We start from the raw sequence: 7,339 nt of genomic DNA, 5'->3' as shown, positions 1-7,339 counted from the left end.
GTGGGGGCTCCACCCCCCCTCTAGCCCCTCGGTTCACTACGTGGGCTAGTCGTGGAAAGAATATAACACAACCCAACAACAAGGTCTCAATCACAGAGGGGTTGATGCGTGCCATTGACCCGCAAGACTTAGAATTCTCTGCTGCCATGATGAAAGATGCTAGCCATGAAAAATTGTTAGGAACTGCCATTTCAAGATCACAATAACTTGTGTGTACAACACACGTTGAGATGTCTAAAGAGTGAATAAGGAATTTCTCACAAAAGCAATATCCAATACAAAGGCAATTTTCTGGAAACTTGATGTGCAAAGCATATTTCAAAAAATAGAGTTGGCATGGAGGCATTTTAGAACAAACCCAATGCACACGATTAATATCAGATTCCCAAAAACTATATATCCCTTTCTTCCTAGTGAAGCATGCAGCCAATTAGTACAGTTTCTTTTAAGCAAGGTATCGATACAGTTTCCTATCATTCTTATCCCTCTCTAAAAATTCCCGCTCAATGAGGAACTCAATGCGTTTCTTTATAACTACAGGATTAGGAAAAAATCTTGCTTGTAACTGTTTCGTAACCTCAACAACAATATTATTATGGTCTAAAACATGCTTAGATTTCATAATCCTGACAATATCTGCTTCAATATGAGGTTCCTTGTCTTCTTCCACTTTGTGACGAGTCTCTTGCTTATGTTTCTTTTTGTGTAGGCACTATGCCTATTTTCACCTTCTAAACTTGCTGGTGAAACTGTCATTGAAATGGAATGTATCATTTTCACTATATCCCTGCCCATAGGTTCTTTACGTAGTACATTTTTTCAATTTACACAGGCAAGAGATTGCAAGCACCTTTTCAGGTCTGCAGCTGGGATATCTATTGCCTGTTCAATTTCTTTATAGATCAGACAATCTATTGAATTAAACAACATTTGAATACACATATGATAAGTGGAAAGATTAAGTTCATGTTTCCTAGATTTACCAAAGGTTTCTTTTAGGTATGCAATTCCCATGTTAGTCTGCCCTGTCAATCTCTGTCTGGTGTGTGTGTTGAGATAGTATGCCCAAAACATTGCACACACAACCAAGATTTATGTTGGCAGGTTGTAGCATGCACTTGGTTGTGTTGGCCATGAACCTGTTGTGAGAACTTGCACGGCCAAAGTAGGTCCTTCACTGACTTCATTGGAGCCAACCAACAATTCATTGAAGCCTTGCATAATGTCCTTATAAGTATTCATATCTATAAACATACCTTCTAACTTCGAAGTGAACTGATAACCACATTCTGTCTTCAATTTCACAATTAGGCTCCTCTTAGCATCATTTGAAACAATTTTCCTTGACAAGAGATGTTTGGCCAAATGTTGCTTATAGTACTTCTCAAAGACATCCTTTTCATGAAGGTAGCGGAATAACATCATTACCTTGTCAAGTACTACTTCTACATCCTCTTCGCTGACTCCTTTTAGACCCTTTCGAAGTTTATCATCACCAAACAGAGAAATATATTCTGGTGACCTTGTATTCAAATTAATAAATAATTCAAATGATGAATTCAAATAAATTTGAAATTTTTTATCATTTCTAAATGCCATGCTAATAGTTTTGTCATACTTATCCTTCATATTAAGAAGGTGTTGCACAAAGTCCATTGGATCTTTCAACTTCTGTGGATTAGTTACCAATTGTTTCCTTGTGTCACGTAAATGAGAAGTCATAACATCCCGGATGGTTGGCAACCCATTGAGAACACGACGAAACAAGTTATGCATGTGCCCCAAGTATTCATACTTGTCACTCACAAGCATACTCACCAATCCAAAGTTCTCCATGTGGACCAGCCGCGTCATGTGGTTTGCAATCATCTCCCTCTCAACAATAGAGGTAATATTTATCTCGCTCTTTGGATCTAAGTAATTTGAAACTCTGTCCATCTCTTCATTTAGCCTTCTTTCTGCTTTCTTCATATAATCACCACAATCACAACATTCAATAAACTGTTGGGACTCTATTCTGTAAAAATTGGTCGTAACATCCAAAAAGGACTTTTCAAAATCATCATGGTAAACAAAAGGACCCAGATCCATCAACATTTTAATGACATTACGCATTAAACCTCGATCAATGATTTCACTCGCTCGATCTGTGTGTACAAGGTCAAGAAGGGTATTTAGCAGCCTATCACGAATATTTGGAAATTTGACAATGTGATCTCTCCACAGATTCAGTCCAAGTTCATTGACTGGGTATTGTTGGAATTGGTGACAATTGTTCTATCCATATACATCAGGATGTCTCGAATCATCTGTAGTGCTTTGTTATGGTCCATCCATTGCCTATTCAACTCCTCTAGGAACAAACCCCCTTGAGAAACTTCAATCACTATTGCTATTTCCTTTAAATGCACTGTCATGGTTGTCACCAGACCTAAATAAAGTTTCTCCCCATATTTGTGAAGCACCATATTGTATGAATTCCTGCAACAAAAGGTAAAATGCGAAAAAAACACAAATGAATAGGGTAAGTTATTTTGTAATTCCTCTTACAAAATTAAAAAGAAAATCAATTTCATTGTTATTTCTGCAAAATTCAAATAGCTTATTTAGTTGTTTGTTAGTTGCAATTGACATAACATGTCACTGAACTATTCAGAAACTCAATTTAACATTATCCACAATGATTCAGCTGATTATATATATATATTCCATCTATGTCCAGGCGCAAGTATGGTGGGCATGTAGTGGTCAATTCAATTGGCTAACTAAACCAAGGAATTTACAAGGAAAACAAATGTATGATAATCATTCAATTCATTGCAAGTCAAAAAAATTACCAATAATGTACAATCTAGTGCTAAGATGGGATAAGAATGAGAAACAAATCCTTAATCAATTTTCTATAAACCTTGCTTTGAAATTTTTGAGTTTTAAGCCATGACGTTAAATAATTTGTATGACAATACATATAATACATAGTGAATCACATTCTTTGGACATATTTCATATTTTCAACTATTTTGCAAATTTAATGTTCTCACCACATCACACTCTTATGGTACATGGACATATTCTTTGACCTGTTTGAATTTGATGCCCTTATGTTTTTTATTTGAGAAAATGTGCGTGGAAAAATAAAATGAAGTTGCAAGACGATCCAACTAAAGTGGAGAGTACATAGGTTCATGGGACCTGGTGTGTCAAGACTTGGCTTAGCAAATTAGAGCTTCCTCTTTTCATCCTTGGAATTTTTTTTAAACAAAGAAAAATGTGATTTTCTATTATTATTATTTCCAAAGAGAAAAACACAAAAAGTGCTTACATTCATAAAACTCCATACCTTCATTTGGATTGGAAATCCATCTACAAAATACAAGGTCAATCCATCAACTTTGTAATAGTTTTAGAGTTTTCTAGATGGTCTACGTAGAGAGAAGTTGGTAATGTAATCAAATATGATTATTTTAGTGACCTGTGACGGGTTTCACGTGGCAGAGGGCTAATGTCGATGGAGGAGAAGAGGGTGCAGGACAATATGCCATTGTTTCTATATTTATAAAAGAGGGGATATAAAACAACACAACTACTTGTAAATTGTTCAATTAACCCTTCATATTCCAACGTATACTAACAACCCATACTTAATTTAATGTCAATCAAATTTTTGGTTGGCTCTTTTTCGTACATGAAAACCTTGTAAAAAATATCCATGGACCATTGTAAATTACACAAAATATACAAAAATAATATAAATATGAAATATTAACAAAGGGAAAAACCATGAAGCACATAGATTATATGTGGCTCAATAAATTCAAGGATGACATATGAAGCCTTTGATTGAGCATAACCATGGATGGAGTAACTTGTATTCCCTCCAAAATACTAACTATTGTATTTGGCTAGTGGAAGTAATAAATAACAATACCTCCCATGGACACCTTATATTAGCTCTTATATTTCATGGTAGAAGACAAGTAGAGAACGAAAATATACTTCCATCCATTAATTGATGAATTCAAGCAATTATGGGGAGCTAAACATGTTTACAATATATAAAGGCCTATCCTAATAGATAGATATTTTCATTTGTATGGCATTTTTTTTGTTAAGGTTAATTTATATTCATTCATTAGGGAGATACATTATAATTGGATCTAGTTTTCTTTGGTCTACCACCTGGGAAACCAGAATAGTGGCAAAACTACATTTTATTTAACTTCTAAACATGAAATTAGAAAAATATTATCAGAAAAACTGATTGGTTAAACAAAGTATGGTTTTGTCACAATTTCCCTTCCCTTCTCCCCCTTTTTCCCCCTTGTTTCACTTTCGCCTACCTTAGTTTTCCCTCCCTCCCATCTATGTCCCTCCCCTTTCTCTTTATTTTTCTCCCCTCATCCTCTTCTCCTCATCTTACTCCATTCTCCATTTATTATTTTCCCCCAATCTCTCCCTTCTCAACCCCCCTTCCCTTGCCTTCTTAAATTTCTTCTCCTTCCAACTTCACCTCACCTTCCTTTTTTCTCTCTCTTTCTTGTAGCCTAGACACTTTTTTTAGGTTTCTTGCTTAAGTCATTCTCTCATTAAGACCCACTCCCTTAAAATAAACCATAATATGTGTGTGTGTGTGTGTGCATGTGATATTATATACATAAATATCTTATACATATGATTTAATTTATGTATAGATATCTATTACATATGAATTAAATACATATACATAAACATATATTTATATATTTAACATTTTAATTTTATAATATAGTGTATAATATGAAAATTCGCTTAAAATGCAACAACTGGAATTAATTCTTCTAACTGATAAAATTATGCAGTTTATTTTGTTACAGAAAAATAATGAGTTAATCGCATCACAATTATTCACAAATAAAAACATTGCAGAAATAAAATGGAAACTTAGAAAATGATAGCACACACACAAACATATGACACCGTTATTTTTAGACAATTGTCCTCGGAAAAAAACCAATGTGGGAAAAATAGTGTAGCAGATGAGGGTTTTATTATTATGCAACATTGAAATTCTGAGTACAGTCTCTGGATGCCCAACTAGCTATCCAATCAACAAAATAATTTGGCCAAAATATCTGTGAGACAAATACCTGAACACCACGCCTAACCCAGCTTTGATCACTGGAAAAAATAATTTCTCATACAACCTATGCTTAGTGCTTGTGCAGACTCTGCTCACTATGCCACAAAACTACTAGAGTGATGACGTCCTGGCTGACTCTGCCTCTAGAAGTGGCTCACTTGGCCTCCTGGATATTTTCTGGGCCAGTTGCAACTGAATCACCCTTCCTCTCAGCAAAATCAATCTCCCTATGATGCTATATATGTAGGCTCTGTGGAGTCTCTCTGGGAATGTGACCCTTTTGCTACTGACTTTTTGAAACTCGAAAGCTTCCTCCAGACTCATTGTCTCTGCCCCTCACTATCTTTGCATTCCCTCTCTAGCTCGAATTCTCCTCTGTTGAATCACTGCAACCGGGAAGTTCTATCTCTGCGAAGGAATTCGCTCAACAAGTGTTCGCTGGCTCTCACAACTGTGCTTTGATGTGTCTTACTCCAACCCCACTGACCTCCTCTTATAATCTCCATTTGGATCACTAACAACCATGATTGATTCCTTATCGATGGCTGAGATAATTTCTAAGTTGATCCATGTGAGTTTCTAGAGAAATCTCACCTTTCTCAATTAATGACCAAGTCACTCTAGGGCTCCTTGAAAGAGGCTTAAATTTTTCCATTTCCCCTCGTACCATCCCTAAAGAAGACATTCTATGCAACATTGAGTATGGGATTAAGGATCTACTAGATAACATTAAAGAAATTGTTAAACAAGTTTGTTCCATCATCCTCAGAAAAGCCCAACCTCCCAGAACCAACCTTCCCAAACAAGAATATCTTGCTCTCAAGACCCTAAACCAAAACCTTAATATTGTGGTCTTGAAAGATGACAAAGGTGGTGCGTTTGTTATAATGAACACAAAAGATTATAATGAGAAGATGCTGGACCACTGATTTGAAAATGGGGCTAGTAGGATTCTTGTCTAACTTACAAGAACCTCTCCCACTTCCAAAGCTTAAATATTCCCAACTCTTATTGATTAATCAATGCAGAATTAAGAAATGCTTGAAAATATAGGTTTATGCTGGTATTTGTTTTTAACTGATTATTTTCCTTAAATTCTGTTGTTGTGCTGTAATTTGATGTGCTCAACTGATATATAAAAGTAAATAAAGCAACAGAGACAATGCAGCAATAAAACAGACACATGAACAACAATATTAATTTAGAGTTCACCCACAACTCTTAGGCTACGTCTCCGTGAGCTCTAGTCAACTCAACTAAGCTCTCTGGGATTATGGTATAAGTCTTTTTTACAAGCTCTTGGCCTAACTCTTGTTGTTTTACACAGAAACAGTGGGTTTAGACACCATGTATTTCCCTGGCTCTTGAAGCTCTAGCTCTTGGCTCTGGCTCTTGGCTCTTGGTTCTAGCTCTTTGGCTTTGACTCTGGCTCTGACTCTTGGCTCTTGGTTCTAGCTCTTTGGTTCTGACTCTGGCTCTTTGGTTTTGGCTCTGGCTCTGGCTCTTGGCTCTTTGTTCTAGCTCTTTGGCTCTGACTCTGGCTCTTCGGCTCAGGCTCAGGCTCTTGGTTCTGCCCTCTATTAGTTTACAACTCTCTGGGCTTTTCACTTGAACTCCAAGTGACTCCCTTGGCTACATTTTTGCTTCTACGCTGCCTCCTTCACCTCAACTTCCTACTTTGGCTTCACTTTCAGCAACAAAACCCCAACAACGGCCTCAACAACCAATAGTCCCCCTGTCTCTATCATTTTGTGGCTTTTAAGCCAAATCGGCGCTGTTGGTTCATTTTCCCCTTCAGGCTCTCTGTCTTCCTGCCTTTGTTTGCTCAAATCCCTTCTCTGAGCGTTAGCAATCATTGCTAAACGTCGTTAGGGATGGTGGCCACCTGTGCTGCAACGGAAGGAACCACCGGTGCTTGAAATCCCCAAATTTTGGCATTCTCGGCTTACACAGGTAAATGCATTAACACGGGAAAAATCTGTAGAAAACACTGTTCATCGAGACTTCAAATGTCCTCAAATCCGGTCTATTCTCCTATCGGGTCCACCTGTGAGTTGCTATCGCATGTCGCAAATGACCCTGTTCGAAGGTTTCCCTTCATATTTTAAAAATACGTTAAAACACTAAAATACTGCAAATATGGCCTTGGGCGGATTTGAAATGACATTCAATATCCTTAAGGAACCCTTTCAGGTCCGGTTTATCGCATCGGTGCTTTAT

The 7,339-nt window shown here is 36.9% G+C and overlaps 1 pseudogene; it reads right to left on the bottom strand.

The window, feature by feature from the left end:
• Nucleotides 1-445: 445 nt before the first annotated feature.
• LOC149174947 (cullin-3A pseudogene) lies at nucleotides 446-2,474 on the bottom strand (annotated as a pseudogene).
• Between the last annotated feature and the right edge of the window lie 4,865 nt (nucleotides 2,475-7,339).

The sequence above is a fragment of the Pinus tabuliformis genome, chromosome 4_1 (genome assembly GCF_031772625.1).
Source record: "Pinus tabuliformis cultivar Carrire ecotype Pingquan chromosome 4_1, CPIR1, whole genome shotgun sequence".
Lineage (NCBI taxonomy): Eukaryota > Viridiplantae > Streptophyta > Pinopsida > Pinales > Pinaceae > Pinus > Pinus tabuliformis.
This window is presented reverse-complemented; position numbering and strand designations above follow the sequence as displayed.